Source organism: Engraulis encrasicolus, unplaced genomic scaffold (genome assembly GCF_034702125.1).
Source record: "Engraulis encrasicolus isolate BLACKSEA-1 unplaced genomic scaffold, IST_EnEncr_1.0 scaffold_35_np1212, whole genome shotgun sequence".
In the NCBI taxonomy this organism is placed as follows: Eukaryota; Metazoa; Chordata; class Actinopteri; order Clupeiformes; family Engraulidae; genus Engraulis; species Engraulis encrasicolus.
This window is the reverse complement of record NW_026945654.1, coordinates 1104129-1114128: the sequence shown is the minus strand read 5'-3', so window position 1 is coordinate 1114128 and position 10000 is coordinate 1104129. Positions and strand designations below refer to the sequence as shown.

Sequence of the window (10000 nt, the reverse complement as noted above, 5' to 3'; positions counted from 1 at the left end):
TATGTCTACAAGGAGCACATGCAAACCCTTTTTCCTTATGTGCGCAGACTAATTCAAGCGTAGAAACAATGTAGAAAACAATGATTTTCTATGTTGTTCCCGAAACTCTTGATTGGCAATGTATCCATGTTCTTACCTAACTATTATACTTGTGCTATAAATACACATTCAAACATTCAAAAAAATGAATGTTGGACTTAAAAAAAACCTTCTGAATGTTTGGAAATATGTCTATTTCTTTTGGGGTCAAATTGACCGATATGGTAATAGATAGATAATATCCTTGTTAATCAAATTTGTTTTTTCTTTTCAAATGTTATAAGTTATAGAAATTCATAGTCAGGGAGTATATGGAGCCAATAAAATTAAAATAATATTTGTCCATCTGTTTTTAGACCAATTAATGACATTTTATTGCTATTTTTTCTAATTTTCGCCTAGTCATGGATTAAGTTTTTTGGTGTATAGGCTATGTGTGGGGGTGCTAGGATATATTGAAAGGACTTTTTATGTCACCAACAGAGCAATAATACATATCTGAGACATAAACATGTGCCAAAGTGTTGTTTCATACTGATTTTGTAGACATTTAAGTGGTTGGGGTCAAATTGACCCCAAGGATCACGGATGTTCCAAAATTTGAGGGTAACAGGAGGGTTAAACCTCACCCCACACACACACAACTACCCACCCGCACCCCCACCCACACATGCCTATGCATCGTACAGGCAGACAACTGTGATTTCACTGCATGGTTTCACTGTATTACTTGTAATAATTGTGACTGGTTAGGAGCCTGTCTTCAAGACCCTTGTAGTTGGCCTTGCAACAGCCCGTCCACAAACCTGACTTACATGTCACCCCGCAGGACGCGATTTGTGTTACGAAATTGATCATGTAGCTAATGTGTGTGTGTGTGTGTGTGTGTGTGTGTGTGTGTGTGTGTGTGTGTGTGTGTGTGTGTGTGTGTGTGTGTGTGTGTGTGTGTGTGTGTGTGTGTGTGTGTGTGTGTGCAGTGGCGGACTTAGCAATTTGGGGGCCTAAGGCGAAGTTAGCTAGGGGGCCCATCGGCCCACCGGCCCACCGGCCCACCCAAGTGTGTACCCCCCCCCCCTTGAAAAATAATAATAATACCCTAATAGGCTTGCTAAGAGATGCTTAGCTCACAGCATCTTCTGTATCACAGATACACAATTCAAAAACTAAGCTCTCTACAACAGTCAGAAGACCTCCTGAACATAATATGTGCTTGGGCCAAGTTTTGCTTTAGACATTTAGACAGCATTCAATGTTGACATATTCAACATTGCAATCTTCACATGCACATCAATCAATTACACATGGGCATCAAAGGCTTCTCTCTCTCTCTCTCTCTCTCTCTCTCTCTCTCTCTCTCTCTCTCTCTCTCTCTCTCTCTCTCTCTCTCTCTCTCTCTCTCTCTCTCTCTACCCAGACCATTGCAGTGGCAAACACACGGTGGTAGATGGACACTCCCAACTGAGATCGCTCCCGGACGTGTAGTCCCAGGTGTTTCTATCACTCCCGGACGTGTAGTCCCACCCGATTATATTTCACGTAATCAAAGTTCAACAACACAAATAAAAATAGACAGTAAGATTGCAGTGTATCATTTTGCCCAAATGCCACCACCGCCACACCACCAACTGCGTGTGCACATGAGGTATTGAACGGCGAGCAGCAAGCATCTCAAACTGAATTGGCTACAAAACAAAACACCACGGCGGGTGAATTCCAAACCAACCAACTGAGGCATAGTAGAAGTAGCCAAGTTCCAATTGCCATCACACACACAAGCGCGCGCGCACACACGCACACGCACACACACACACACACACACAATCAATGTGACTTACTATGAGTAGAGTGCGCTGTCTTTTGTCAATCACGTCGGCGTTTCTCCAGGCTGAACTTCCACATCACCTCCTGTTAGCATCCAGAACTAGCCAGCAATATCGCCACGTAACGCATGGCTGACATGTCAGCTAATTCTGCGATGTTCTAAATCTCGCCACATCGCATCAAGTTACAGAATGTTCCTTGAAAGCTGCATGCTTGTTTAAGCCTTTCAGAATTTCGACAGCATGTTTCTGAAATCATTTCAGAGAGATTGAGAAGGTTGTCTGATGATACAGTAACCGATGCACCGTCTGCAAGCGCTTAAAGGCTGTGTCCTTTTCAATGGAATAACTTACTCGAGCCAATTCCAGTTCACATCTAGAGGAAAAGTAACGCCTTTTTGAAACAAAATATCTCACGAGGTATTCATTCAACAAAACTTGGGGTTATCAGTGCCGCGGCCATTCACAGATCCATCAGTGGGGATAGCCACAGTAGTTGACCTGCTAGTGCTACAGTGTAGGGCACCGTTTCCTTGTCGCTGTCCGATCCACGGAGATAGTCCAGGCTTCTAACATGTCATGTCGTGGGTTATCCAAAGTTACCGATGTTGGAGTTTTAAAACATTTACGCACAGTGTTATCCATATTCAGGAAAGCACAAAACTCGCATGTCTGTTCACCACCTAGAAATGTCAGTCACCTTGCTTGAGTCGCTTCCCTCTTCAGCGCGTTCGCGGAGGGACCCGCTGCGCATATATGGGCAGCAATGCGCACTCACAGTGCGTTCCGAATGCGCCGTAATTACTTATTGTGCGCATTTGAGCGGTGCAGATACACTGGGCAAAAAGGCTCTGTTTCCGGGGATGTTTGTATGAAGATATTTCTGGATATTTACAATATACGGAGATATATTGATAGATACGGTACTGATACGCTGGTGCCAATTTTCATATATGGAGCATATCCGAATCTCGGAATGGGCCAGTTTCGACACGAGACAAATCCGGATGCCGTTTTCTCACCTGATATGGCACGTGCTTCACGTATTTGATGCAGATACTCCCACGGATGTGTTCCATTCTTGTAGTTGTATATCTCCGGATCTGTGAGGCATGGGACGACCCATACCTCCCACGACCAGGCAATAAATTGATTTCACAGGCATTTATGTACATGCCTTTATCACGCTAGGTGTTTTTAGCTTCTTCCCCAAAGTTGTTACAACAATGAACTCACACTTACTGGACAATGTTCATCTATAAACGACTGTGCACCTTGCAGGGAAGCTCAAATCTCAGAATACTTTGTATAATGACAAAAAAGCTTTCTATTCTATTACTTAGGCCTATTACAACTTAGTCTTGCCTGGTTACCATCCTAATCACGAGTGAGATTGTCTTTCAGATCGAAACGATTGTGGAAGCTGAGGATTTCCCAGGCTAACATGTGACGGGCATGTTGCCACATCTGTCGAAATTACTTATGCTGACGTTAGGTTAAACTGCCCTACAAAAGGTAAACAGCAGTGCCAACAATGAAACTGAGGGGAAAAAATGCCTTCAAAGACTTGGTAGGTTGGATATTGTAGTTACTGCAAATTTGACATAGCAATATTTGTAAAACAGGGCACATTTTGACCATAACTCTTAGTCACAAGATAAAGGAGGTCTTTATGAAAATCATTTTCAGAATGAACACATTTTCAGAATGAACCTACGGTAATTGGTTACTGCACTTTGCCTTTGTAAGGCAGTATACTTCTTTCAACATAATATAATAGACACAAATCTACTGCAAAACAACAATTAGGCCAACTTTAAATTACTGCTAAATCCCAGCTAAAATCATATTATAACAGACAATTATTTTGTTGAATGTTCTTTCTTTATTTTACATTTACATTTAATCATATTTCAAGCTTTGTCGGCCGCAGAAGGGGGGGGAGGTCACAAAGGGAGAACCGGCCACTATCGGTCACTCGCTGGCTGGGCTTGCTGGCATCAATTGAAGTACGCCAGCAAGGCGCACACTTCTCCATCTCAGACAGAGCACAACAAATGTGCACTTGTTTCCCCATCAGGCACAAGGCTAGAATCAGCTCCTTTGAGGTAGTCGAGGTCGTCCTCCTCCAGGACATCCTGCGCCACCAGCACCACTGCTTGAAAAGCAACAAAAAAATAGGGCAGTTTTAAACAATGTGTTAAACATTAAAAAATATGTACAGTTCAAAACCCACACTCATGCTTGTTTACCATGAACATGCCAAAGAACTGGTCACATGAGATAATACAGCAGGATTTTCACAAGATTATCCAGCAGATCAACCAAGCATAGTTCAATTGTGGTTTATCCACAGGAGTACAGTAGCTGTCATAGTAATATCCCTTACAAAAATTAACCATGGTTCTACTATTTAACTTTGATACACTATTTGCCATAAACCATGGTTCCCCCAAACCACGTGTTTTAAAACTATGGTCCCCCCCACGTTTCCTTATGCTTGCATCTCTTAAGCCTGGTTTAGACTCGTCCTTTAGTTGGAGGACACGTACTGTCAGCAGGGTAACGGCAGATCAAGTACCCAAACAGCCACCACGCCCTCCCTTTTAGCGCTGAATAGACCCCTTGCCGCGATCAACGTATAGTTCTCCCAGTTTGAATTGTTCGCGATCTGCCACTGCCCCCCCACTGACAGTATGTGTCCCCCAACTGATGGAGGAGTCTTTTAAAAAATATATATTATTGTCTTCATAATGACAGTACAGTGCAGATGATGTCAGGAAGCAAGTTGGGAGAGAGAGATGGGGAAGGGCTGGCAAAGGACCCAGGCCAGGAATTGAACCCGGGTCGGTCGCATTGCAAACGAGTGCCCTGCCATATGCTCCATGGTAGGGCCTGACGGAGGAGTCAAAACAGACCTTTAGTGTTGGCTGCCCATTTGCAAATACCTTGTACCAAATGCGGTCATTCTAAAAACTAACAATAGTACTCGGAAGAAAGAAAGGGGATATTGGCTAATTGCCCCCTGAAGTGAAGTAGTGACAAAAGAAAGTGATGGCAGTTGTATGATGGGGTTGGTAGTTGTGGTTTTACCTACCCGCTCACGTCTGCCCATCAAATTTTTCCTTTTTTTCTCACGTCATCAGTCTTCCCCGCAAGGCCCAGTTGTTTGACTTTTAAGATTCTCAAAGAATCTATTTCAGGCTTCTGCGAGACAGAAAGAAACTGAGTTAGTCTTTTTTATACATCATAATCACATAAATGAGTTATGAGTAAACTCTCTGGTCCCCAGCTCTACCCAGAATCCTTACTAGCCTGGATGATGGCATTGGTGACCTCGTCACTATTAGGTAATCTACAGCTGAACAGAAAACATACAATGCTGTACACAAGTTTTCATTACTTTATGACTAAACGTGTAATGGTGATCCAAATATACAGTGCACGGCAATAATGACTACACCCCTGTTGAAAAGTAACATTGTGAATAATATATATATTTTTAAAAACACAAAAGTTGTTCCCAAAGTGATTATAGAGTAAGTGTAATACAAAAATGTTTTCATCTTATGGCAGAAAAGTAAGGTCAGTAGTATAACTTGAATGACATATTTGTCCATATATGCTATGTTAAACTGTCTGAGAAGGGGCGTGCTGGCCCAAAACGTCTTGAAATTGAAATGGATTTAAAGGGAGGTCATCGTTGTGTGTGTTTCATCCTTGCCTTACATTGAACTTTTACATTATGAGTCCCCACCAGGCCAAAATAGATGTGTGTGAGATTTGAATGAAATCATGTGGAGAGTATGTATCATGATCTGCTTCAGTAGTCACAGTACATGTCGACAAGCATGTTTCTTTTGGTGAAATTCAGCTTCCTCCTGTTGATGGCATCCACACGGGGTCAGCCCAATGTTCCCACGGCCCATTGGTCCCACAGCCCATTGGTCCCACATTGCTAAGACTTTTGCGTTTTTTCAAAACTAGGCCCAATGGTCCCACAGCCCATTGGTCCCACATCACTAAGATTTTTAAATTTATTTTTAGGTCCGTTGGTCCCACAGCCCATTGGTCCCACAGTCCATTGGTCCCACATCACAAACACTTCAATGGGCTGTGGGACCAAGGGACCCACTAGTTTGACGCCCTCTCGGTACTTCACATGATAATCAAACATTTCAAACAAGCGATTTAAGGTTAGGGTTAGGGTTAGGGTTAGGGTTAGGTTTAGGGTTAAGGTTAGGGTTAAGGTTAGGGTTAGGTTTAGGGTTAAGGTTAGGATTAGGGTCGTATGACGTAAGCGGTAAGTACCGAAAGAGCCTTGAACTAGTGAGTCCCGTGGGACCAATGGGCCTAGAAATTCAAATAAAAAAGCAACGTGGGACCAATGGGCTGTGGGACCAATGGACTGTGGGACCAATGGGCTGTGGGACCAATGGGCCTAAAAAATGAAAAAAAGTCTTAGTGATGTGGGATCAATGGGCTGTGGGACCAATGGGTTGTGGGACCAATGGGCTGTGGGACCAGTGGGCCGTGGGACCAATGGGCTGTGGGACCAATGGGGCGTGGGAACATTGGTACGCTCCCCATCCACACAGCCCCAAACTGTGCAACTCTCACTACCATGCTTGACTTTAAGCATGGGCACTTTTCTTTGTTGAGAAGGATACAGCTGATACTAGGGAGGGGGAGGTGAGGGGGCGTGGCCAGGCTTATGATAGGGTCAGGGGGGTGTTTGGAGGCTTGTGATGAGTCCAAGGGGGCGTTTGCTCAAAAAAGGTTGAGAACCACTGATCTAAAGCTAATTTGTTTATCATGGTGTCATTAGATCACAGTACATGGTTCCATATCCCATATCCTAAAGCTGGGCTTACACTGTGCGACTTTTGCCCCGATTTTGCCCCGATTTGGCAGTCGCACGACTTTTTGAGAGTCGGGCCGATTTCTTGCTCAATCGCAGGTCAATCGTGAGTCTCGCATCGTCCAGTGTACATGGGGTAACGACAAGCGATTTCGTATCACGATCGTGCAATCGCAGGGTTGCAAGAAAATCAAAACGGTTTGAAATTCTGGTCGTGGCTCGTGTGTAAATCGCACAGTTAAAGCAGTGCTATGACCCGATTTGACACTTCACATGCACAAATGAGTAGGGCCGTGCGATTCGCTGTTGAGCGCGACCTCATCTCCACCTCAGGTGCGCATGTTCCCTCCTCTGCAGACCGGGGAAACATGCCTGTCGCGTCGTACGGTGGAAGCATTTCGCTCGCATCCGACTGTCGGCTCGTGTAGTGTGAGGACGTGAGTCGTGAGTTGTGAACTTTTAAACAGTGAAATTCCATCGTGCAGTGTGAGCAGAAGCTTAAGACCCACGAGTGAAAGTATCGCACAGTGTATGCCCGGCTTTAGTCTGTTTGACTCTGATGAGACCATGATAAACAATTTTGCATCAGTAGATGGTGTCAAGCATGTGTGGTGGTAAAAAGTGATTTGTAGAAAGAAAAGTGCCTCATGCTGAAAGTCAAGCATGGTAGTAGGACCGAAATGTTTCGGACCTGTACCGATGCCGTCCGCAGTAGGAAGCTGAATTTCACCACTAGAAACATGCTTGTTAACATGTACTGTGACTACTGAACATCATCAGATCATGATACTCTCCATAGGATTTCATTCAAATCTCATATACATCTTGTTTAGCTAGGTCCAGACTCGAAATGTAAAAGTTCAATGTAAGGCAAGGATGAAATGCACAGCGATGACCTCCCTTTTAATCTTTCAAATTCGTGAAGATTCGGGCCAACACGGCCCCTCCATAGACAGTTTAACATAGGGGTGTACTCACCTTTGCACCAGCATAATTTCAGAACAATGGACAAATATGTCATTCAAGTTATACTATTGACCTTACTTTTCTGCAGTAAGCTGAAAAGATGTTGTATTACACTTACTCTATGGTCATTTTGGAAATAACTTGTGTGTTTATTGAAATATTGTTCAAAATATTACTTTTTCAACAGGAGTGTACTCATCAACATATATATGTTCCTCTGGTTGCATTACATCTTTCTCTATTAATAGCACTTTGATCACAGAAGTATGGGCTGACATGCTCAGAGTAAACCTGTTTACCTGGCCTGTGGTCCAAGTCGTCACTGCAACTCTTCCTCCAACGCACGATGTGTTCGCCTCACTCATGCCTGATGAAAAAAAAATGATAACACAATCACATATTGTTATGCTAAGAAATTTCAATGTGATTCACTAGCCGAAATGGGATAAATGCAGAGAAAGAATTTCCCCTAGGGGACCAAAATTGGCTCCAATCCAAATTGGCTAAAAAATACTGTTACAAACAGTGGACAATTGTTTCTTGAATTTCCCACAGGATGAATAAAGTGCTTAGTAATACAGTGAATAAAGTACCTTATCTGTAAAAGACAGCCTGAACCTTACTGATGTTTTCTCTAGTTTGACGATGAGAACCTCAGGGTTATTTGAGATGGTTAAAATGGAAATTGCACATGTAAAGTCTAGATCATTTTCTTTCCCTTAAAACATGCAGTCAAATATATTACCGACAGGTCCTGAGGAACTCCGGAGGGTTCTGGGTTCCATTGGAGGGTTGGGGTTGCGGGGTGTTGATAATGCATTGCAACCACCGTCTCCTGGAGTGTCTCATGACATTCATGGAGCTGCGGATGTAGAATAGAGTGAAGTACTTTTTATCATGTTAGGCCTAATTCCAAACAAAATTAAGGTGTTTATCAGCTTACATAAATACACAAAATACAAAACCAAAACATGCAGAGGCCTTATACACATCATCAGTCTTACACATTCTCTCTCTCTCTCTCTCTCTCTCTCTCTCTCTCTCTCTCTCTCTCTCTCTCTCTCTCTCTCACACACACACACACACACACACACACTCCTAGATGGGCATCATGTCATCCATACGATGTCATCAATTACCCTATAACAAAACACATTCTTAAATTCACAATTTCTCGTTCTCTTCTTTCTGGCACAGAAGTCTCTAGCTCTATGTGTGCATTGGAGCAAGAGCAACGACAGGGCATACTCCTGTTCTGTCAAATAACATCGGAGGGGGCTTCTTTACCTCTGCCCCGTTCATAACGACACATGCTGTGACCATCTCTTATCTTACAGAAAGGCAATTGAGAGTGTGTGTTTTTCGCTTGGTCAAGGGGGACAAATCATATATTAGAACAATACAGCCACACTTTCAAGACTATACAAGGTGATAACTTAGTTGTGTGCGACATTCAGACACAAGTGTCCATGATGTCATTAACTTTTAGATATCACGGAAAATAAGCTTTATGTCAAACAAATCTGTAACCAAATATTAGTCTCCTCATAGCTAGTTAAAATGTAGCAGGTTACCAAATGTTGTCGTAATTTCAAAATCTAGCCCCTGCAGATATCCGACGTCATATATCCAATGTCAGTAAAACGTCTATGCATACATTCATTCGTGACACCGTATCACTTGCCCAAAGGTTTAGTATTTTTAGGTGGTGGCAGGCTAGCTAACTAGCTAACGTTAACATCTGCCTACCAGACCGAAAAAGCTAGGCTAGCTAACATGCTAAGATAACCGTCCTTGTTTAGTGGACAGTACAAGGCGCTGGTTAGTTAGCAAGTTAGCTATACGGTCAGTCAGAAAACATTAGGAAAGTTAAACATTACAATATTCAGGCATGCTTTAATTTTGATCTAGAGCTACTTTAAGACAATACACCGTATGTTCCTCTAATCTGTTACTTCAACTTACCTCAGAATGTCTTAAAGTCTGGTCCATCCTCATCATGAAATGACCTCGAACAACCTCGCCAGCCATCTCACTTGGACACCGTCTCGGAGTCCTCTCATAGTCCCATAGCCTAGAGCTAGAACTAAATAAGGTTTTTTGATGGCTTAACAAGTCTGCGACAGATTTCTGGAAAGTCTGTGATAAAGATGCTGCCAACTAACGTACGACAGAAATCCAGATAGGAAGCGGCGGGCTGCCGCGCAGAGCTTCATAATCATAACGGCAGAGGGAGGGCCAACATTCTATTCAATGCACACGTCATTCAAAATACCGGTATCCAGTCAAAATATCTCCGTATTCACCAAACACA

At 43.1% G+C, this 10000-nt stretch overlaps 1 long non-coding RNA gene across 2 annotated transcripts; it reads right to left on the bottom strand.

Moving 5' to 3' along the window:
* Positions 1-3816: 3816 nt before the first annotated feature.
* LOC134443717 (uncharacterized) lies at positions 3817-9930 on the bottom strand. 2 transcript variants are annotated; one of them, XR_010033724.1, is made up of 5 exons: positions 9652-9930; positions 8432-8548; positions 7986-8053; positions 4957-5066; positions 3817-4017 (listed from the first exon to the last, which is right to left on the bottom strand). It is a non-coding gene; the product is annotated as an uncharacterized LOC134443717 (long non-coding RNA). The 2 variants fall into 2 exon arrangements; XR_010033723.1 differs by having other exon boundaries at positions 3817-4014.
* Positions 9931-10000: the final 70 nt, after the last annotated feature.